This window comes from Anomaloglossus baeobatrachus, chromosome 3, assembly GCF_048569485.1.
Source record: "Anomaloglossus baeobatrachus isolate aAnoBae1 chromosome 3, aAnoBae1.hap1, whole genome shotgun sequence".
Lineage (NCBI taxonomy): Eukaryota > Metazoa > Chordata > Amphibia > Anura > Aromobatidae > Anomaloglossus > Anomaloglossus baeobatrachus.
Window position 1 is genome coordinate 313,215,406 of NC_134355.1, and position 25,419 is coordinate 313,240,824.

Below are 25,419 nucleotides of genomic sequence, written 5' to 3' on the forward strand. Positions count from 1 at the left end.
TCGGAGTACAGTTGTTCGATCTGCAAGGTACTCCTTCAGCATCTGGGCAAACTTAGGATTTCTTGTGGCACTACCCCGCACCTCAGGGGCTGTGGTACGTGAGGGGCTGAGAAAACTGTCCCACATCTTAAAGACTGTTCCCCTACCTCTGGCGGATTGGACTTGTGCCTCTCTCGGCTGTACGCCTCGGTTGTCCACTGATTCCTGACCTATGCCGCTAGCGTTTTGTGAGGGGAATGCTTTGCCTACTTCCGTGAGTATGGCCTTCCGAAACTGCTGCATTTTGGTTGACCTCTCCTCCACGGGAATAAGAGACAAAAAGTTCTCCTTGTAGCGTGGGTCTAACAGTGTTACCAACCAGTAATGATTGTCGGCCAAGATGTTCTTAACGCGAGGGTCACGAGACAGGCAGCTTACCATAAAGTCAGCCATGTGCGCCAGACTCTTAACAGCCAGGACTTCAGTAGCCTGACCAACAAGATGACTGAACATGCTGTCCTCCTCCTCCTCCTCCTCCTCCTCCTCCTCCTCCTCATCTACCCTGTCCTCTGGCCAGCCACGCTGAATCGAGGATATGACTGGTGTGCATGTCATATCCTCAATTTGGCCGGAGAGTTGATCCATGTCTTCATCCTCCTCCTCGTCATAGTCCTCCACTGCACGTTGTGATGAGACGAGGCTGGGCTGTGTGTTATCACCCACACCCACTACTGTTTCTTGCTGCAACTCATCGCGCTCCGCCTGCAATGCATCATGTTTGTTTTTCAGCAGGGACCGTTTTAGAAGGCAGAGTAGCGGTATGGTGACGCTAATAATGGCGTCATCACCACTCACCATCTTGGTGGAGTCCTCAAAGTTTTGGAGGATGGTACATAGGTCTGACATCCATCTCCACTCCTCAGGTGTTATGTGTGGAGTTTGACCCATTTCCCGACGGCTTAGGTGATGCAGGTACTCAACAACTGCCCTCTTCTGCTCACATATCCTGACCAACATGTGCAGAGTTGAATTCCAACGCGTGGGGACATCACACACCAGTCTGTGAGCCGGAAGATGCAAACGGCGCTGAAAGCCGGCAAGGCCGGCTGAAGCAGTAGGTGACTTTCGAAAATGTGCAGACAGGCGGCGAACTTTTACCAGCAGATCAGACAGCTCTGGGTATGACTTTATAAACCGCTGAACCACGAGGTTGAGCACATGGGCCACGCATGGAACATGTGTCAGCTGGCCTCGCCTCAAAGCCGCCACCAGGTTCCGGCCATTGTCACAAACGACCTTTCCTGGCTTTAGGTTCAGAGGTGTGAGCCAGTGATCTGCCTGCTGTTTCAGAGCTGTCCACAGCTCTTCTGCATTGTGGGGTTTGTCACCTATGCAGATTAGCTTCAGCACAGCCTGTTGCCGCTTCGCCGAGGCAGTGCTGCAGTGCTTCCAGCTTGTGACTGGTGTGGAGGGCACAGTGGATGAGGATGCGCAGGAGGAGGAGGAGGCTGAAGAGCATGACATTCCGGAGCTGTAGAGTGTGGGTGAAACACTGACTGAGGTAGGGCCTGCAAACCTTGGTGTGGGAAGGACGTGTTGCGTCCCTCGCTCAGACTGGGTCCCAGCTTCCACAATATTAACCCAGTGTGCCGTCAACGAGATGTAGCGGCCTTGCCCACAAGCACTTGTCCACGTGTCTGTGGTTAGGTGGACCTTGGGTGAAACAGCGTTGTTCAGGGCACGTGTGATGTTTTGTGACACGTGGTTATGCAACGCGGGGACGGCACACCGGGAGAAATAGTGGCGGCTGGGGACCGAGTAACGTGGGACAGCTGCCGCCATCAGGTCACGGAATGCTTCTGTCTCCACCAGCCTAAAAGGCAACATTTCCAGCGCAAGCAGTCGCGAAATGTTAGCATTTAGAACTGTGGCATGTGGGGTGTTGGCAGTGTATTTGCGCCTGCGTTCAAAGGTTTGCTGAATGGATAACTGAACGCTGCGCTGGGACAAGGACGTGCTTGATGATGGTGTTCTTTCTGCGTAGGCAACTGCAGGTGCAGGAGTGGAGGAGGCTTGTTCGCAGGCAGCATGGACAGAGGATTGGCTCGCATGCACAACCAGCGAAGACGTAGCAGTGACATCAGCAAGCACTGCTCCTCGACTCTGTTGTACTTCCCACAAAGTCGGGTGCTTGGCTGACATGTGCCTGATCATGCTGGTGGTGGTCAGGCTGCTAGTTTTGGTACCCCTGCTGATGCTGGCACGGCAGGTGTTGCAAATGGCCTTTTTTGAATCATCTGGATCCAACTTAAAAAACTGCCAGACTCGTGAAGACCTAACATTTGTACAGGCACCTTGTGTCGTCGTGTTGTTCCGGGGAACGGTTGCCTGACTTCTGCCTGGGGCCACCACCCTGCTTCTTACTGCCTGTTGTGATGCTACGCCTCCCTCCCCCTGTGCACTGCTGTCCTCGCTCTGCATATCCTCCTGCCAGGTTGGGTCAGTTACTGGATCATCCACCACGTCGTCTTCCTCTTCCGCACCCTGCTCCTCCTCCTGACTTGCTGACAATTGTGTCTCATCATCGTCCACCACTTGTTGAGACACGTTGCCAACTTCGTGAGAACGTGGCTGCTCAAATATTTGGCCATCTGTACAGACGATCTCCTCATGACCCACTTCAATATGAGCTGGCGAGAGGCCAGAATGTGTGAATGGAAACGTGAACAGCTCTTCCGAGTGTCCAAGTGTGGGATCATTAATGTCCGAGGAGGACGTGTACTCAGCCTGGTGGTAGGAAGGAGGATCAGGTTCAGAAATGTGCGGTGCAGTATCACGGCTACTGACACTTGACCGTGTGGAAGACAGAGTGTTTGTGGTGGTGCCAATCTGACTGGAAGCATTATCCGCTATCCAACTAACAACCTGTTGACACTGGTCTTGGTTCAAGAGCGGTGTACTGCTGCGGTCCCCAAGAATTTGGGACAGGACGTGCGAGCGACTAGATGTGGCCCTTTGTTGTGGCGAAATTAGAGCTTGCCCACGACCTCGGCCTCTGCCTGCACCACCATCACGTCCACTTCCTTGTTCCTTGCCAATGCCCTTGCGCATTTTGCAATGCTGTGCACTGCTGACGTGTATATTCACTACTTGTGCGTTATATCAAAGTTTCTGGAAATTGCACACAAGTGCACCTGTACGCTGCCACCGACAGGCACACACGTGCGGTTTTTAAATGCAAGCACGGACGCAATAATAACCTAACACAGGTTTTAGGAGCAAAAATTAAGAACTCTGACACTATCAGCCACTGCTGACTGACGTGTATTATACACTACACTTGTGCGTTATATAATAGTTTGGTAAACGCACACCAGTGCACCTGTACGCTGCCACCAACAGGCACACACGTGCGGTTTTAAAAACCAAGCACGGACGCAATAATAACCTAACACAGGTTTTAGGAGCAAAAATTAAGAACTCTGACACTATCAGCCACTGCTGACTGACGTGTATTATACACTACACTTGTGCGTTATATAATAGTTTGGTAAACGCACACCAGTGCACCTGTACGCTGCCACCAACAGGCACACACGTGCGGTTTTAAAAACCAAGCACGGACGCAATAATAACCTAACACAGGTTTTAGGAGCAAAAATTAAGAACTCTGACACTATCAGCCACTGCTGACTGACGTGTATTATACACTACACTTGTGCGTTATATAATAGTTTGGTAAACGCACACCAGTGCACCTGTACGCTGCCACCAACAGGCACACACGTGCGGTTTTAAAAACCAAGCACGGACGCAATAATAACCTAACACAGGTTTTAGGAGCAAAAATTAAGAACTCTGACACTATCAGCCACTGCTGACTGACGTGTATTATACACTACACTTGTGCGTTATATAATAGTTTGGTAAACGCACACCAGTGCACCTGTACGCTGCCACCAACAGGCACACACGTGCGGTTTTAAAAACCAAGCACGGACGCAATAATAACCTAACACAGGTTTTAGGAGCAAAAATTAAGAACTCTGACACTATCAGCCACTGCTGACTGACGTGTATTATACACTACACTTGTGCGTTATATAATAGTTTGGTAAACGCACACCAGTGCACCTGTACGCTGCCACCAACAGGCACACACGTGCGGTTTTAAAAACCAAGCACGGACGCAATAATAACCTAACACAGGTTTTAGGAGCAAAAATTAAGAACTCTGACACTATCAGCCACTGCTGACTGACGTGTATTATACACTACACTTGTGCGTTATATAATAGTTTGGTAAACGCACACCAGTGCACCTGTACGCTGCCACCAACAGGCACACACGTGCGGTTTTAAAAACCAAGCACGGACGCAATAATAACCTAACACAGGTTTTAGGAGCAAAAATTAAGAACTCTGACACTATCAGCCACTGCTGACTGACGTGTATTATACACTACACTTGTGCGTTATATAATAGTTTGGTAAACGCACACCAGTGCACCTGTACGCTGCCACCAACAGGCACACACGTGCGGTTTTAAAAACCAAGCACGGACGCAATAATAACCTAACACAGGTTTTAGGAGCAAAAATTAAGAACTCTGACACTATCAGCCACTGCTGACTGACGTGTATTATACACTACACTTGTGCGTTATATAATAGTTTGGTAAACGCACACCAGTGCACCTGTACGCTGCCACCAACAGGCACACACGTGCGGTTTTAAAAACCAAGCACGGACGCAATAATAACCTAACAGGTTTTTTTGGGGAGCGACAATTACAGTACAGACAAGTCAGACACTATCTGGACTGTTTTACACTGTGTACACCAGCCCCAGATATGAAGGCTGGTATACGGTCACCACTACCCTGCCTGCCTGCCTGCCTGTATACTGCTACAATAGTCCTGACAAGGACTCTTTTGGTCACTAGCCTGTATTCAGACCTGGCTATACCCTGCCTGTATATAGCAACAATAGTCCTGAGAAGGACTCTGCTACTGTACGCCGACCTGGCTATACCCTGCCTGCCTGTATACAACTAGAATAGTCCTGAGAAGGACTTTTGGTCACACTGTTTGCAGCCCTGCAACTGAAAAAGCTATAAAGGGCCGCAAAGCTTTCCCTGAATCAGCGACACTCTCCCTACACTCACTGTCAGAATAGCTGTGAGCAGAGCACAGCGCGCCGGCCTATATAAAGGCTCGGTGACGCTGTGCAGGCCGGCCAATCACTGCAATTCCACAACTAACAGGGCTGTGGCATTGCAGTGGTCTGCCAGCCAATCCCTGCATGAGGGCTGGCTCTCAAAAGAGCGCCAACATGCAGAAATGAAGACCACGAGTAAAGCACGAGTATCGCGAGATTACTCGTTCCCCGCCGAGCAGCCCGAGTACAGTGATACTCGTGCGAGTACCGAGTAGTGACAAGCATGCTCGCTCATCACTACAAAGTACATAAAAGTATCGCCTCAGCTTCTATAAACTGGGATCCCGATACTTGGGATGGGGATGTGTGGGATTCATCTTTATCATCTTATGAGGATTACCATAAAGGGAAGATTCAGGCTAATCCAGTAAGGAATAGAGATGAGCGAACCGGCCGTGGTTCGGCTCGAGTTCGGTTCGTCGAACGGAGGTCTCGTTCGAGTTCAGTTCCGCGAACGTTCAACGAAACGAACTCGAACCGCATAGGAAACAATGGCAGGCAATCACAAACACAAAAACACCTAAAAAACACCCTCAAAGGTGCTCACAACACAACACAAACACATGGGAAAGTGACAAGGACATATACTCATGCGAAAACAAAGGAGCTGGACAAGGAAAAAGAGGAGGAGACACAGATATGGGTATATGCAAGGGAACGTCCATGCCATTACTGTGCAACTTGAGCTCTGCTCATTTTAGGCTTCCAATCTGGATAAATTGCCTGAGCTCACCACGTACGCCTTGGGGATCTTGTTGTGTCCCGCAGCCAGCGTTTTCTCGGAACGTGTCCTCAGTGCTGCTGGGGGTGTGCTAACAGCTAAGCACACACATCTGTCCACTGACAATGTGGACAGACTAACGTTCACCAAGATGAACAAGTCATGGCTCTCAGAGGACTTTTCTTCCCCTGGCTCAGCCAGGGGAGGCGAAAGGCACGCGTATTTTTGAGAGTGCTTCATGCAAAGCATCTTTTTCATCTTGAAAATGGGGGTCAACTGATGCCAGTCAAGTGGGGTGTGTGTGGCCCAATTAGTGGAAACGAGGGAGACTGTGGTTGGAGTCCCCTCGCTTTTGAAAAAAGAACCAAGATGAACAAGTCATGGCTCTCAGAGGACTTTTCTTCCCCTGGCTCATCCAGGGGAGGTGAAAGGCATGTGTATTTTTGAGAGTGCTTCATGCAAAGCATCTTTTTCATCTTGAAAATGGGGTCAACTGATGCCAGTCAAGTGGGGTTTGTGTGGCCCAATTAGTGGAAACGAGGGAGACTGTGGTTGGAGTCCCCTTGCTTTGTTTTACATGCTTTTAGAAGGGCATGACATGGCTTAGAGCTTGACTTTCAGCATCTGCAAACTGTTGGCTACCAAAATGCTTCCTTTCCAACCTTTTTAACCGAGGATTTTCGAGACCTTATGCCCATCGCAGTGCCCCAAGAGCCGATGCCCAGGCGCCACTCCTTCTCCAACAAAGGCGTGCACGCGCTACACCAGCATGTCGCACCAAACATCACCGCTTCTTTGAGAAACTGTGTGACAGGGTGCATTTCACCACAGATACTTGGCCCAGTAAGCATGGACAGGGGCGTTACATGCCGCTGACTGGGCAATGGGTTACTATGGGGAGAGATGGAGAAGGGTCTGCTGTACAAGTCTTGCTGTTCCCACGAGTTGTATCAATCCTTCCTCTGTATGTAGAAGTTAATACACTGCTTCTGCCTCCTCAACCTCGTGTGGGTCCTTCACCTCGGCCCAAACCCTGTGTGGTCAGGGCACCCTTCCTTGTACCTGCGCACAAGGAAAACCACACACCTCCTCCTTACTATGCTGGCAGCAGAGCTCAATGCCATCATGCGGTCAAATGTTTACTTTGAAATGTATGGGAAATGTGAGTCACACCGCTGAGAAGTTGTGGACGGTTAGCTCTGGAGACCAAATTTCATCAATGGTTGTCTCCACTCAACCAGCAGCCAGGGAAGGCCGAGTGTGACAATGATGCAAACATGGGTGCGGCCCTTCGCCGTGACAATGTGACACACGTGCCTTGTGTGGCTCACGTGTTGAATCTAATTCTCCAGCAATTTTTAAAACACCATCCCGGCCTACATGGCCTTGTGCAGCGGGTACGCTCGCTATGTGCTCACTTCCATCGTTCGCACACAGCAGCTCAACAACTTTCGTCGCTCCAGAAGTCTTTAGGTCTGGGTGTTAAACGCCTGAAATGCGATGTGCCGACACGCAGGAATTTGAATCTGCACATGTTGCAGTGTTTGTGGCAGCACCGCCGAACCCTGCTGCAATACGTTATGACATATAGCCTGGCCTAACTTGATCCAGAGGTGTTGCAGATCACGCTGCTGGAGTGGTGTCAGGTCAAGGACCTATGCACCCTTCTACACAGTTTACAAATGTCGACGAAGATGTTTAGCACTGGCAATGCCATTCTCAGCGTGACAATTCTGGTCATCTACATGATGGAGCACACTGTAAGCATTATTCGGAGTCAGGTGTTGGGACAAGAGGAAGGGGAGGAATTACAGGAGGAGTCATATGCGGAAGGGATAACAAGATCTATGAGGTCCAGATGGTCAGCGGCACCTAGGCGGCAGTCATGGTGGGGGATAGGGATTAACAAGGGCGCATAGTATCAGCAAAAAGTGATGAGGAAGGTGCAGGAGCCATGAAGAAATGGAGGACGAACTGGCGATGGGCATGGAAGACTCAGCAGATGAGTGAGAGCTTGCTCACATTTTGGTTGTGCGAGGTTGGGGGAGAGGGCAGAGGAAGAAGGCACGATTCTCACCTCTCTGCCACCAACACACCAAGGTCTTGGTCCTCCTGGATGCACAAGACACATGAGCGCCTTCTTGCTGCACTACCTACAACATGACCCTCGGATTGTACGATTTCGAAGTAATGCTAACTACTGGGTTGCCACACTGTTAGATCCCCGGTACAAGACAAAATTTGGCGAAATAATTCCTGCCATAGAAAGGGACGCACGTATACAGGAGTATCTGCAGAAGGTGGTACGCAATCTTAGATCTGCTTTTCCATTAAACACCAGTGCTGCACAGAGTGAATCTCAACGCTTTGTTATGGATAGGAGGAAATGGTCTTTTACTTGTCCACATCTGAGGGACCGAGGGCTGGCTGCTGTGTTGAGATGGCATTGAATACGGTGTCCCTGCAGAGTTGCACTTTTGGTCATATACCAAAATGAGTTGAAAAAGGACAGATGCTGGTGGAAAGGGGAACAGGTGTGTTGGAAAGGGGAAAAAAGTTTTGGTCCGTGGATTTGGTGGTTAAGCAACAGTAACATTTGCTGAAGAAACACCATCTGTTACAGTGGGACTGGCAGATTTGGAAAAGGTGGTATATACTATGTTACTGCTATATAATGAAAATTAATAAGAAAAGAAAGAGAAAGGTATATATCCCCATCAGCAGTCAATGTCCACCGTGCTCCCAGATGGAAAAGGAGAGGTTGGCAACTGGAAGGTTAGGTGGAGGATACAGAGCTGTGTGGATATGAAACTAATAGTAGCCTGAACCGAGTTAGACGCCACTCGGATCTGGAGACTGGGAGCCCTGTTAGCGTCACAGGGTCCACACGCCCACCCAGCCCAGGAACTCCCTGTTAACATCACAGGGGCCATTGAGTATGCTGACCGTGTGCATTGGGGCCACACCTGTGGACAGCAGGCGCATCAGCAGCAGCAGGCCTGTTAATGCCACTGGGCTGCACAAGGAGGACTGGTAGGACAGGAGCTGGTCTTAACCGTTCTGCGTTACCAACTGTGGTGGCGGCCTGCATCGACGCCCTATCCCTGCCTACCTCTGGCCTAAAGCCGCAATGGGTTCAACACATGGAGGTGTGCTCTTTCGGAGCATAATAGAAAACTGCGCACCTCCTTGTTGGCTCCATCCCGTTTTATAACCTGGGTCCGCCCCAAACCAGGGTGGACCACAGTGCACCTCCTGGAGACAAAAGCAGAGTGACATGTCATGAGTGGCATAACTAGCGTCCTATTTGGAACCGCAACTTCAATAATGACCTCATGGCTGCCACGACACAAACACCTCACCAGTCATCATCTGACCATCAATAATGAGGTGACAAGTCATAGGGGCGGGCCTCTGCAAGCCATTTGGGAGTGGCCTGGCCACATCGTCAGGACACCTGATGCCCTGTGGTCTATATGGGCCCCCCACATCAGGGGCAGGGCCAAAGAGTTCATTACCGGACCTAGTCTCTGATGCAGTAAGTGCCTGAGCATGCTCAGTAGCATGAACTACAGTCTCTGAAAAAAGACTATCAGCTTTAGCATGGTGTCTAGGAACAAAACAGGACTTAGACCCGGCACGGAATGCAAGTACCTGTGCAAAGAGGCTTTTCGCACTAAGTGTGGGAGCATGCGCTGTATCCCGAAATGAAGACTTAGCCTTGGCACAGTCAGGCTGAGCATACTCACTAGGCGAAACACTGTAGTTAGGCTGCGGCTGGGGTAAATCGGCACACGCATTCGCACTAGCTGCTTCTCCATACTTAGACATGGAGGAGAAATTGCTCTTCGGGTGTGGACTTGGAGATGCTGTCTATGAACAGAAGGAAAAGCTAAAGGTGTGTGTTACAGCAAGGAGTCACTGCGGAAACACTTCGTTCAATTGTGAGGGGAGTCATTTTGGAGTTTGGTGAGGAGTACCGTAACGCCAGTGAGCAGCATCCTGTGCCACAGACCAACATTCTTACGGTGCTGTCTATACTGCTTACCGTGAGAGGAGCGTAAAGTCTGTATTTCTGGCAACTGGACATCACAGTACCCGGGTACGGTAGGCTGTGCCCAGACAATAATGCGGACATGCAACACTTTGTTTTATTAGCAAAACACATATCTGTTCTGGGTAGGCCGACTATTTATAGACAATAAGACTTGCTGCCTCTGCACTGTCAAATTGTCACGTACAGTTTAAATCATAGAGGGACAGCGACACATGTTTGCATTGACTGTTGATTTTCAAGATTTCCATGACTGTGTTGCAGAGCTGTGTGGTTTGCATTCACACTGTTATCATCTGCCTTATCTGTGAAGCTTCAGCTATCAAGGGTATTCAGGGGGGGGTAATGTGTTTTGTCTATGTTTACGTAGATAACTGGGAAGCTCTTGTAATGCTCCACTGGTAAGTCGTGTTCGCACACACACACACACACATGCACAAACACACAATTACTGCTACGCAGAGGGATTAGCAGGTAGTAGGCAACAGAATAGATTGTTCAATTATTTAAATTGTATGCATGGTTCTTATTGTTTGTTTTGGTAAAGTTAAAGAATCATTTATCAACCCAACTGACTAGAGTCCTTATCCTGTTGCCTGGTTTTGCTGCATACTGGGAAGCCCACCCTGAACACGACTTAAAATGAAGCATAAGTCGCAATGTGAATTTCACTGTGCTACAATGCGGCCTAGCGTGCCTGTGCAACCACCGCCTGCCCCATCAAGTGCATCTGCGTGCTCTTCATCCTCTGTGACTGTGGGGACAGCAGTCTCACATGGTTTTTCACACTGAACTTCCACCCCTTTACATGCAACAGAGAGTGTGATTGGCAGGTCATCACTTGTTTTGGAAGTGGAAACAGATGGTATTATTGAGCTGTCAGACATCGAGAAAACCAACATTGGATGCAGGCTACATTATATCCACACCTGCACCTTCGTCACAGATTGGCTGGACTACCTGCAGTTAATAATTGCATTCCAGAAATGGAAAGGAGTGTAGAACGCACATGTGTTGTACCTTGCTTGGCAGCAAAGGAACACTAACTTAGTATTACAGACAATTTTAGGAAGGCAGAAAAAGAGTCAGCTCTTTGGGCAAATTAAATAGCGTGGCAAAAGTGGACAGGTGGGTACAGTGGCCATGTTCTGTGGGTACCAGGACAGTAAAGGAAGCCTCACTTTCTATCCCTCCGAATGATCAAATGCAGCAAGGAATTCCCTGAGTTTGCTATAAAATTAGCGTTTCAAAATGTGCATGAGGGTGTCATGCAGAGGTGCTAGAAATAGCTTTGCACCAGTGGGACACTAATGAAGTCCAACAGCCACTTTTAGGATGCCACTAAGTTTACTCAGTGTTTGGCTTAGTAACAATGAGTTTGAGTGTGCAATGCTGGCAGACGTGCTTCAATAGTGGGACAATAATGAAGTCCAACAGCCACTTTTAGGATGCCACTAAATGGCAGCATTTTTTGCTATTATAGCTTATTAAAAACAGCAGGAGGGTGTCATGCAGAGGTGCTAGAAATAGCTTTGCACCAGTGGGACAATAATGAAGTCCAACAGCCACTTTTAGGATGCCACTAAATGGCAGCATTTTTTGCTATTATTATAGCTTATTAAAAACAGAGCAGGAGGGTGTCATGCAGAGGTGCTAGAAATAGCTTTGCACCAGTGGGATAATAATGAAGTCCAACAGCCACTTTTAGGATGCCACTAAATGGCAGCATTTTTTGCTATCATTATAGCTTATTAAAAACAGAGCAGGAGGGTGTCATGCAGAGGTGCTAGAAATAGCTTGGCACCAGTGGGGCACTAATAGAGTACAACAGCCACTTCTTGTATGCCACTAAATGGCAGCATTTTTTGCTATCATTATAGCTTATTAAAAACAGAGCAGGAGGGTGTCATGCAGAGGTGCTAGAAATAGCTTTGCACCAGTGGGACACTAATGAAGTCCAACAGCCACTTTTAGGATGCCACTAAGTTTACTCAGTGTTTGGTATTATAATGGCTTAGTAACAATGAGTTTGAGTGTGCAATGCAGGCAGATGTGCTGCAAATATCTTTGCACTAGTGGGACAATAATGAAGTTTAACAGCCACTTTTAGGATGCCCCTAAATGGCAGCATTTTTTGCTATCATTATAGCTTATTAAAAACAGAGCAGGAGGGTGTCATGCAGAGGTGCTAGAAATAGCTTGGCACCAGTGGGGCACTAACGGAGTACAACAGCCACTTCTTGTATGCCACTAAATGGCAGCATTTTTTGCTATCATTATAGCTTATTAAAAACAGAGCAGGAGGGTGTCATGCAGAGGTGCTGCACATAGATTTGCACCAGTGGGACACCAATGGAGTACAACAGCCACTTCTTGTATGCCACTAAATGGCAGCCTTTTTTGCTATCATTATAGCTTATTAAAAACAGAGCAGGAGGGTGTCATGCAGAGGTGCTAGAAATAGCTTGGCACCAGTGGGGCACTAATGGAAGTCCAACAGCCACTTTTAGGATGCCACTAAGTTTTCCTCAGTGTTTGCTAGTATAATGGCTTAGTAACAATGAGTTTGAGTGTGCAATGCAGGCAGACATGCTGCAAATATCTTTGCACTAGTGGGACAATACAGAAGTCCAACAGCCACTTTTAGGATGCCACTAAGTTTCCTCAGTGTTTGTTAGTATAATGGCTTAGTAACAATGAGTTAGAGTGTGCAAAGGGCAGGAGGGTACAGTGGCAGGGTTGTGGGTCTGGGTAGAGGAAAGGAAGCCTCCCTTTCTATCCCTCCTAATGGGGAAATTCAGCAAGGAAATCCCTGACCTTAGCTACACAGACGCTGTCATCTTGTGTAGCTGTTAAAATCTGTTTTCACGGCCCTGACTGTCACCTTTGGCTCTGACCCTGCCGGTATTAGCCCTTACAAGGGCTGAAAGAAACTTCTATCCCTATTCTGTATAGCGCTGTGTATAGAGCGTACACAGCAGTATCGGAGACAGGAGCTTCGCCAGTGGTGACTGACACCCAGACGCAGAAGAGATAATGGCGTCCGGACGGGCAGATACTCATTTTTATAATGCAGGGACATGTGACATGGACATCCTATCACACATGCCGTTGGTTCTCTGGCTAAAAGTCCACTTAGCTGTATGTGTGTCTGGGATTGGCTGACATGCTGGCCCGCCCCACTACACGCGCGTGCTTAGAAAAGGAAGACAAGGAAAAAAAAAAATTGGCGATCGCCATTATCCAAACAGCAGTGATCTGCATGCGCTATTCCCGCACACTATACACTGAAATTTCATAATAGTGTGAGTCACAGAGTGACTTACACTATTATAGCGGAAAGCCAGCTAGTAATTAGCTTGTCTTTTTGCTGCTAGAACCGTTCTCGAATGTATCTAGAACTATCGAGCTTTAGCAAAAAGCTCGAGTTCTAGTTCGATCTAGAATAGCCCCCAAAATCACTCGAGACGCGAACTGGAGAACCTCGAACCGCGAACCGCGCTCAACTCTAGTAAGGAGGCACCAAGAGAGGACCGAGAATGAGATCATCCGGGAACATGTCCGGGATGGTCAGGGGAATCTGCAATATGACGAAGATGGTAATGCCATCACAAATGAGAGAACGATTCCTCATGTAAAAAATCGAGTAACCATTGAAGATTACTCTCAGGGAGAAGTTGATGGCATTTTAACACAGTTTAGACAAAAACCAGGAGAAGGAGAAATTCCCTGGTTGGTCAGGGTGCACGATCTCGGAGGAGGTGGAGTGCACTTTGACGCCGGAGACGTGGTAAAATTTGTCACCATGTCTCGGGACCCAGTAATTCAGAGATCAATAAAAAATTATTTTGGTGATCATAATGAGCATGGTACTCAAAACTTAATCATGATCTTAGCCAATGCTTTTCTGGACAAATATCCATCATAAGCAGACTTTCCTATCAATGATAAACCTTGGTATACCTTTAAAAGATGGTATGGAAAGGCTGAAGGAAGAAGCAATGAGGAATGCTCTTCCTCTTTTGGGAATGGATAATGATTATCTCCAGTACCCATTGACAGCCAGCATAAGAAATAGGCTGGTTAAACATGCTCCTCCAGCATACAAAACAGTTATTTTAACCTTAACTGTAGCGCTGACTGGAGAATCAATCGCTGTAGTTCTAGGGAGGATGAGGGAGTTACAGGATATGGGACAGTGGGATAAATCGTCCCCTGGAGGCCATGTTGGTAACAGTAAGCCAAACAATCCTGATTGGAAAGAGAAATCAGTAGGGGAGGCCGCACGGGTGTCTCGCAAAGACATGTTCCAGGCTTTGCTTAAAGCTGGGATCAATAAGGAAAGGATTGATGGAAAGGAGACAGGAGAATTATGGAAGTTGTACAAACAGAAAGTTCTATCCGCAAAGAAAGTGACCACTACAAATGTGGAAGGGGGTTCAAAAACCCCCAAGGTAAAATCAGAGAGAAAAGGGCAAAACCCCCCAAAGAAAGTGTCTTGGGAAGATTTTCAGTCAGTTTATCCATGGGAAGAACTGGCTGCAGCCGTGGCCACAAAGATCACGGAAGGAAGGGCTAATACACAGACTGAAGTCTGTGTAAATGAAATTTCAGAAGGAAGTGATTTACCATAGGTAGCCAGCCAAGCCCCCCTATTGATAAAAAGGGACGAACGTGCCTACGTCAATCTTAGCATACATTGGAAAGGGGGAAATGTTCAAAGAGTCCCAGCTTTGATTGACACGGGGGCGGAGGCTACTTTAATTCATGGAAACCCAGAAAAAATAAAAGGACCTCGAGTAAAAATTTCTGGACTAGGTGGTCAAGTGATCACCGGGGTTCAGACACAGGTAGCTTTGAAGATAGGTAATTTACCTATCAAGAAGTATAATGTGCTGGTAGTTCCTATACCAGAATATATTTTGGGAATTGATGTCCTAAAAGGGATGACTCTTAATCTAACAGAAGGAAAATTCTCCTTTGGGGTTATGTCTTGTCATAAGGAAATGCAGCTCTGACATAATATCAATGATATAACGATACAAGGACAAGATGAGCAAAGTGTGAAAGATCAATTGACAAAAATGGTTGCTGATATGAGGAGTAAAGGATGGGAAAGCAATGATGCCAAGGTTCAAGGACCGTCTCAGGTGGTAACATTTCTAGAAAATAGAAAAAGTAGTTCAGCTCACCCTTCCTAAAGTCCAGGTCAGGATCGGTGTTGGTGCACGGAGCTGCCCTGGCCTCAGGCAGAACACAGACAAGGAAACTAGAGTATGATCTCCAGCACTTCAAAGAAGGTTAAAAATATTTATTGAGGTTCTATTAAAAAAGATCCATCGATCATGAAAACAGTGAGGGGGGACACATTAAGAGAAATCCAACATGTTTCAGCTAGTAGAGCCTTATTCAAGGATTGCCCAATCCTTGAATAAGGCTCTACTAGCTGTAACATTTCTAGGGAGTCAGTGGAACAAGGGGCACAGAGAGATCTTGCCCAATGCCAGACAGAAAATTATTAATTTTCCGGTCCCTAAACCCAAACAGGAGACTCAGTCTTGTATTGGATTGTTTGATTTTTGGAGACAACATATCCGTCATTTGGGACAAATGTTGGCTCCTTTGTACAAAGTAACAAGGAAAAAATATGAGTTCCACTGGGGAGAGGAACAGCAAAATTCGTTTGAGATGGTCAAGGAAGTGTGACAAGACATTGAAGAGATTATTCAATCTACCAAGACTACTGTATTTCATGTCGATGCTCATGTCCCTACTAACTCACCTGAATGTTTGTTTAATTCAGAAGCAGATAAAGCAGCAGCCATCAGACAAATCAGTCCAACAGTTGACAAGGCAAGGTACAGCTGTTTGGGCACACCAGAAAGAGCGACACCTTATTCAGCAGGTTTAGACCTCAGTACATTGGAAACGGTCGTGGTACCCCCAGGTAAGGTAAAACAATTTCAACAGGATTGGGTTGCCAGATACCAAAGGATCATTATGGTCAAATAGCCACTCGTTCTAGTTTAGTGTTAAAAGGAGCCATAGTGGTGGGAGGGGTAATAGATGCAGATTATCAGGGAGAAATCAAGGTACTGATGCTAAATTTGGGAAATTAACCTTTAATATTGATGAAACACCAGAAGGTGGCTCAGATGTCAATAATTCCAATAAACTTGTCTGAAATAAGAGAAAGAACTGCCCCGGCAGAATTAACAATACGGGGTACTAAAGGTTTTGGATCCTCTAATATCACAAATGTAGGAGCAAAAATATGGATTCAAAACCTCCAAGGACCGCCCTCAGAGACAGAGGTAATAGCGGTCGGAAAAGATCGTACTCTCCTGATAATAAGACCAGGAGTGGAGAAGTGGGAATATGTTCCACAAGAAAAATGTTATTTACGAGAATAATAGTGTATCTTTATTTGCAGATGGTGTTGTAAATAAGCGGAATCTATGGTATCGGTTACTGGGAAGAGCTCGATAGTGATGAGATGGAGAAATTCCTGTGTTTGATGTTTGCCTCTTTGGTCATTGGATGGACAAGTCTACATTAGGAGGAACCTATGGCGAATAAATTTCTGATGCACCATCACATTTTCAACACACAGATTGCTGGATCTGTACACATTCTTCTGTTACAGCCACCAGTATCTCTTATCTGGATGTCCCGATATCGATGGAGGAAATCTTAAAATGGAAAAGTTGTTCTGATCATCTTGCTGATAAAGACACTCGAAATGTTCATCTATAGAATACTACAGTACCCATTTCCGTAGTGGGATGGATCAATCTTCCATGTAGTGGGTGCATCGCCTGCGCACACATACAGACGGGCAAAACCTTCTCCAGCTCAGTGACAGGGGACTCTTTCCACATCAGGGCCTTTATCAACTGTCGCTCTACAGGCGTTATTTACAAGGCCAGATGTATTTGTGGCCTGGAGTATGTGGGAAAGACAAGCAGGGAGTTTAGAAGGTGGGTCGGGGAACACCTTAGAGGTATAGCCAATAAAAGAGACACCCCCTTGGCGAAACATGTTGAAATAATGCATTATGTGGATGTTTCAGGCCTGACCTTCATGGGCATTGACCTCATTAACTACCCTGTCCGAGATGGAGATTGGGATCGAAAGATCCTCCAACATGAATGCAGATGGATCCACACACTCAAAACGCAAACACCGCTAGGCATCAATGAGATTTTAACATTCGGTTGCTTTCTGTAAATTATAGGGCATCATAGGGTCTCCAGGGAAAGCCGCCATGGAACGGGGTCACCCGGTACCTTATGGTGTTGTTACACTCCGTCGGTAGGTAGGAGAAAGAATATGGTATCGTTAGGGACATCTAGTCTATTCTCCCCTTTTTCCCTCTGGCTCACCAACTCCCCATCCATTCATTTTTGGGATTGTAACCAGTTTGTTCCTTAACATTTTTCTTCATTTCACCCTAGTGTAATTCACTCTTTGCCCATGTCTCTGTGTCAATTGTACCTTTTGTGGGAGGCAGCCTAATCCAATTTGTGTGTCCCCCCTTTTTCCTCTTTTTTCCTATGAGGAGATTATTTTTGGGACTCTTTGAATCCAGCATTTACTCATTCTTCAGCTTTTAGTACCTTGACTTCTGCATACTACTCATTTTGCTAATTTTCACACCCTAACCCCACCCACCACTGACCACCCACATACGCCCCCCCTCTACCCCCCCTTTCCCCTTACCATTAATAGGAATTTGGGAAATAATAATGTTCATATAGTTTTTTCCCCCTCTTGCTAGGGAATGAACACCCACACTGCTAATTGGCTACATGGTTGATGTTATTGTCCACTTTGTTCACTCTCCTCATGATGTTTTGGGGGAGTGAACATGGATTATGCTAATTGGCTATTAAGTATAGTCCACCTACTCTCCTGGTTATACAGGTGGGCACCTCCGTTTTTTTGGGGGCTGTTGTTACCCTATAATTCTCTCATGATGCTCCCACTCATTTTCGTGGAGGCATTAGCATTATTAGAGGCATCACATACTTTTGGGTGTTGCCCTGCCTCTTTTTTGTCGGAGGTGCACCCCTGATTCGATAGGTGATGGAGGGGTAGGCGTGGCCTTGGCTCCTATGTGATGAGAGGAACCGCCACGTGACGGGGTTAGTGACGCAGTGAGGGGCGGCGCCTTAATGACGCCTGCCCTGCAGCGTCGCTGGGAGAATTATACACATGACCGGATGGATGGCGTCACGTGGCAACGCCCTGGCATGTGACGTTTTCTCTGGGGCGCGGCCTTATCGGTGACGCGATGTGGGGGCGTTCCTTGCTCTGTGGAACAACGTGATGGTGGGCGTCACCCTATCTGACGTCCATGATTGGAGGGTGTCGCTAGTGCTGACGTCTCTGTGTGTGGGCATCCGCACTTGATTGGAGTGACAGGCTGGTGGGCGTTTCGCTCCTGAATGGGGATTCGAGCGATGGGATGGTGGGCGTCCATCTGTTCGTTCCTAACTGGGGATTGCTAGGTGACAGTGTCTATGGGCGGTACCCACGCAGCATCTCCCACAGCTTGTGGAGAGACATGCTTGTGGGCGGGGCCTATTACGTGAGCACTGGAACACACCTACAGGATATTTAAGGGCGGCAATTTCAAAGCCCTGTGCTATATGCCATGACCTGACACACCATGCAGGAAGTCTGCATAATACTGAAGGTGGGGACATGTTCTCTGTGTTTAAGCTGGGATTCTCTTTGCACTCCTGTTTTTCTTTGTTTATTCTGACAACACTGCTTATTTTTTTGCAGCCTTTGGTTTCTTGACCACAGTCCCCTGATGACTAAGGTGAATTAAGAAACACGCTGGGAGGTCTAAGAACATATTAAGGTCAGATTGTTGCCATTTGAGGGGTATTGTGAGGCTGGGTCTGCCCCCCCCCTCTATTGGTAAACCTTCTTATTCTATTATTACTACAGTGGGGCCTGTTCCATGGTCCTAGTGACTGTGTTGAGCACTGTAGATTAGAACGCAGTACATATTGGTGTGCATATCTGTGTGAAAAGTTTGATAATCTGTTTGTCACTTTTAATCTTATCGGTCACGGTGGGGGATTCCCCTACCGCATCTGTTTGTCCTATTCTGACATAGTAGGAGCCCGACATTGGCCCTAATTATTTCAGATTGGTTTTACAACCATATTTGTTGTGTGGTCTAAATTTTATTATAAGCTATTAAAAGCTACGTTTTAATTGTCACCGCTTTTTGTGCTACTACCTTTTGCTTGGCTGTTTATACTTAATACTAGCTAGTAAAATAAAGCTAGTATTAACTCATTATTACCCAGCAAGTCACCCGGCTTCAGGACTGCTGGAAGAGTTGGATACAGCGCCAGATGATGGTGCTTCTATGAAAGCGCCATTTTCTGGGGTGGCTGCGGACTGCAATTCGCAGCAGAGGGGCCCAGAAAGCTCGGGCCAACCTGTGCTGAGGATTCCAATCCCCAACTGCCTAGTTGTACCTGGCTGGACACAATAATGGGGCGAAGCTCATGTCGATATTTTTTTTTATCTATTTCATGAAATTCCTGAAATAATTAAAAAAAGGGCTTCCCTATTTTTTTAGTTCCCAGCCGGATACAAATAGGCAGCTGGGGGTTGGGTGCAGCTGTACTTGCCTGCTGTACCTGGCTAGCATACAAAAATATGGCAAATCCCACGTCATTTTTTTGGTGGGCAAAAAACTCCTGCATACAGTCCTGGAGGGAGTATGCTGAGCCTTTTAGTTCTGCAGCTGTTCTCTGCTCTCCTGCATACGCTAGTGAATGGAGCATGCTGAGCCTTGTAGTTCTGCAGCTGCTGTCTGATCTCCTCCATACAGACAGGCAGCAGACAGTAGCTGCAGAACTACAAGGCTCAGCATACTCCATCCAGGACTGTATGCAGGAGTTTCCCCCCCCCAAAAAAAAATTACGTGGGCTTCGCCATGTTTTTGTATGCTCGTCAGGTACAGCAGGCAGCTACGGGCTGCCCCCAACCCCCAGCTGCCTATTTGTACCCGGCTGGGAACCAAAAATATAGGGAAGCCCTTTTTTTTTTTTAAACTATTTCCTGAATTTCTTGAAATAATTTTTTAAAAAAATGACGTGGGCTTTGCCCAATTTTTGTGTCCAGCCAGGTACAACTAGGCAGCTGGTGATTGGAATCTTCAGCTCAGGGTGCCCAAGCTTTCTGGGCACCCCTGCTGCGAATTGCAGTCCGCAATTGCTCCAGAAAATGGCGCTTTCATTGAAGCGCCATCTTCTGGCGCTGTATCCAACTCTTACAGCTGCCCTGGTGACGGGTGGCTCGCTGGGTAATAATGGAGTTAAGGCTAGCTTTATATTATCAACTGGCCCTAAGTCCGAAATTCATGGTGTCACGCCAATATTAGACATGGCCACCATGAATTTCTAGTACAGATAAAAAAAACCACAACACACAAAAAAATATTTTTATTAGAAATAAAACACAGCACATTTACTGACTCCATATTTATTGAAATAAAGAACCCCCCTCTGCAGTAATCCTGGGTCAAGGGTCCTGCATCGTCCAATCCGGATCCAATATCATCTGATCGGTTTGCTGGAAGGCAAAACGATCAGATGATGTGTCAGGTTCAAGGGCCTGAATCACATGACACAGCAGCTGATTGTATAAACGGCAGTGCAAAAAAACAAAACAAAAAAAAACTACACACTTCTGTGCAGACACCTGTCCGACAGCATCAGCTGATAGTTTAGCCAGCCGGCGGTAAAAAGCCGGCCTCACCGCTCGACTTATAGTGTCAGCTGATTCCGTCAGGTGACTGCATCAGCTGATCATCGTCAGGTCTGAGAGAGAGAAAGATGAGAGAGAAAAGAGAGAGAAAAGAGAGAGAAAAAGAAGAGAGAAAAGAGAGAGAAAAGAGAACAGAGAGAGGGAGAGAGAGAGAAGAGGAGAGAAGAGAGAGAGAAGAGAGAGAGAAAAGAGAGAGAGGGGAGAGGGAGAGAGGGAAAAAGAGAAAAAGAGAGAGACTGAGAAAAAGAGAGAAAAAGAGAGAGAGAGAGACTGAGAGAAAGAGAGAAAAAGAGGGGAGAGGGACAGAGGGAGACAGAGAGAGAAAAAAAGAGAGAAAAAGAGAGAGAGAGAGAGAGAGGGAAAGAGAGAGAGAGAAGATAGAGAGGAGAGAGCAATGCAGCCTCATTCTGTGAACTACTCCGATTTTAGAGGTGTGTTCCACGGCTCACAGCTGATGTCCGGCTCCTCCCCTCAGTGCATAATTAAATTAAATTATATTTATAAATAAATAATAATTATAATTCTTTACCGGGGTGGCCGGGACTTTAACTCCTGAACTAATGCTTCTTAGGCAAGAGCTCTAAATATTCAGCCACTGGCTCTAATAAGAAACATAGGCAGATTTGGTAATCTTTAGCTTTATACTGCAGTTGAGAATCTAGAAGCAGATTGTTCAGCTGCAAGGATTGATGGTTGGATGGGCAGATGGATGGGCGGATATATGGGCGGATGGATGGATGGATGGATGGGCGGATGGATGGATGGGCGGATGGATGGATGGATGCATGGATGGATGGATGCATGGATGGATGGATGCATGGATGGATGGATGCATGGATGGATGGATGCATGGATGGATGGGCAAACACCGGCAGTACCGCACTCATCACCGTACACATGCAGGTACTACAACCACTATCATCACTGGAGGCACTACAACCCCCATCATCCTCCCCTCAGTGCATAATTAAATTAAATTATAATTATAAATAAATACTAATTATAATTTAAAATAAATTAAATTCTTTCCCGGGATGGCCAGGAATTGAACTCGTGAACTAATGCTTCTTAGGCGAGAGCTCTAACCATTCAGCTATTGTCTCTAATTAGAAACATAGGCAGATTTGGTAATCTTGATGTCTGCTTTGCAGACTGAAGTCTCTGCTGACAGTGCGATTCACTTCAGGTGTTACGTGGAGAGGACACAGAGTGATCGTGTTCTACAGTGCTTCCTGCATCTTCATGTAGCAGAGCTGACAGTGTCGTCTGGATTACTTCGGACCCGGAAGGGTATTTGGGGATTTCAATAAAATGGTGAAAGAGGGTGTTTTTTTGTCTTTTATTCCAAATAAAGGATTTTTTGCTATGTGTGTTTATTTACTTTCACTTACAGTTTAATCATGGAAGGTGTCTCGGGGAGACGCCTGCCATGATTAACTCCTTATTACCCCGATTGCCACCGCACTAGGGCAATTCGGGATGAGCTGGGTAGAGTCCCGGGATTGCCGCATCTAATGGATGCGGCAATACCGGACGGCTGGCCGCTGATATTGTTAGGGTGGTGGGCTCCCCATGACGTGGCGCTCTCCATCCTGACAATACCAGCCTCCAGCCGTGTGGCTTTATCCTGGCTGGTATCAAATATGAGGGAACCGCATTTTTTTTTTTTTATTATTTATTTATTTTACTGCACGATATAGACACGCCCGCCGGCGGATGTGATTGGTTGCAGTGAGACAGCTGTCACTCATCATGGGGGCGTGTCTGACTGCAACCAATCATGGGCGCCGGTGGGCGGGGAAAGCACGGAATAACTAATTGAATAATGAAGCGGCAGCCATTTTCAAAAGAGGAAATGCTGCTAGAGATTTGTGACACCCGTGCAGCGCCGTGTCCGTGATTGGTGAGTAGGAAAGAGAGGGATTGTGCTGGGGACGCAGGACGCATGCAGATACGAAAGGTGCGCACATACTTACTGTGAAAAGCTAGGCTTTTGGTATTCGAACCGTTCTCAAAAGGTAACTCGAACTTCCAAGCTTTTAGCAAATCATTCGAGTTCGTCAAACGACTCGAACAACCCCCAAAATCACTAGAACATGAAATTGACGAACCTCGAACATCGCTCATCTCTAGTTAATATGTCTCGCAGTCAAGGTGTATTTATCCAGCCTAATATCTTTAAGATGTTCCCCAATACGCCTCCTCAACTCTCTTTTGCCTTGCAGATATATTTTAAATTACAATTGCAAGTAGTAATATCACTCCCTTAGTTCTACAATTTATGTATAAACGGATTTTATATTCTTTACCCATCGCATGACTCCAGAATTTATTACCAGTCAGTATAGATTTACAAGCAATGCAACCACTACATCTAAAGCCTGCTTTACACACTTCAATAGATCTTTCAATCCGTCGTTGGGGTCAAGTTGTAAGTGACGCACATCCGGCATCGTTCGTGATGTATTTGCGTGTGAAACCTACATGCGATCGATATTGAACGAAAATACGGTGATCGCATACACGTCGTTTATTCCTCATACATTGGACGTTTGGTAGTACGAAACTAGTGAATTGTAACGTGTGACATCCCTCATACGATTGTGATGTCTGAGGCTATGTGCGCAAGTGTGCGCTCTGCACCGCAGCTTAACAAAGGTCTGCTTCAGAGCGCAGCTGAAAAGCTGCGATCTGAAGCGCCTCACAATGTCTGTCATGCACTAATCTCTGTCAGTCCGTCACTATCTCTGTCCCTCACTCTCTGTCCATGTCAGTCTATCCCCCTCTCTCATATACTCACCGATCCCCGATCCCCGGCGCTGCACGGCATTCACACTGCTCCGGCGGCTTTTACTGTTTTGAAAAAGCCGGCCGCCCATTAAACAATCTCCTATTCCCTGCTTTCCCCGCCCACCGGCGCCTATGATTGGTTACAGTGAGACACGCCCCCACGCTGAGTGACAGGTGTCACACTGCACCCAATCACAGCAGCCGGTGGGCGTGTCTATACTGTGTAGTGAAATAAATTAATTAAATAATTAAAAAAAACGGCGTGCGGTTCCCCCCCAATTTTAAATCCAGCCAGATAAAGCCATACGGCTGAAGGCTGGTATTCTCAGGATGGGGAGCTCCACGTTATGGGGAGCCCCCCAGCCTAACAATATCAGCCAACAGCCGCCCAGAATTGCCGCATACATTATATGCGGCAGTTCTGGGACTGTACCCGGCTCTTCCCGATTTGCCCTGGTGCGTTGGCAAATCGGGGTAATAAGGAGTTATTGGCAGCCCATAGCTGCCAATAAGTCCTAGATTAATCATGTCAGGCGCCTATGAGACACCTTCCATGATTAATCTGTAAATTACAGTAAATAAACACACACGCCCGAAAAAATCCTTTATTAGAAATAAAACACACAAACACATTCCCTGGTTCACCACTTTAATCTGCCCCAAAAAGCCCTCCATGTCCGGCGTACTCCACAGTCCTCCAGCGTCGCATCCAGCGCTGCTGCATGGAGGTGACCGGAGCTGCAGCAGACACAGCCGCTCCGGTCACCTCCACGCAGGTAATGAAGACAGCCGCGCGATCAGCTGAGCTGTCACTGAGGTTACCCGCTGTCACTGGATCCAGCGGTGGATGCAGCGGTGGCCGCGGGTAACCTCAGTGACAGCTCAGCTGATCGCGCTACTCACCTCAGTTGCTGACCGGAGCGGCGGTGAGTAGCGCGATCAGCTGATCTGTCACTGAGGTTACCCGCGGCCACCGCTGCATCCACCGCTGGATCTAGTGACAGCGGGTAACCTCAGTGACAGATCAGCCGATAGCGCGGCTGTCTTCATTAGCTGCATGGAGGTGACCGGAGCGGCTGTGTCTGCTGCAGCTCCGGTCACCTCCATGCAGCAGCGCTGGAAGCGACGCTGGAGCATTCTGGAGTACGCCGGGCAAGGATGGCTTTTTGGGGCAGATTAAAGTGGTGAACCAGGGAATGTGTTTGTGTGTTTTATTTCTAATAAAGGATTTTTTCGGGTGTGTGTGTTTATTTACTGTAATTTACAGATTAATCATGGAGGGTGTCTCATAGACGCCTGACATAATTAATCTAGGACTTATTGGCAGCTATGGGCTGCCAATAACTCCTTATTACCCCGATTTGCCAACGCACCAGGGCAAATCGGGAAGAGCCGGGTACTGTCCCAGAACTGTCGCATCTAATGTATGCGGCAATTCTGGGTGGCTGTTGGCTGATATTGTTAGGCTGGGGGGCTCCCCATAACGTGGAGCTCCCCATCCTGAGAATACCAGCCTTCAGCCGTATGGCTTTATCTGGCTGGTTTTAAAATTGGGGGGGACCGCACGCCGTTTTTTTTAATTATTTAATTATTTATTTCACTACACAGTATAGACACGCCCACCGGCTGCTGTGATTGGGTGCAGTGTGACACCTGTCACTCAGCGTGGGGGCGTGTCTCACTGTAACCAATCATAGGCGCCGGTGGGCGGGGAAAGCAGGGAATAGGAGATTGTTTAATGGGCGGCCGGCTTTTTCAAAACAGTAAAAGCCGCCGGAGCAGTGTGAATGCCGTGCAGCGCCGGGGATCGGGGATCGGTGAGTATATGAGAGAGGGCTGCTCAATTCACTTACT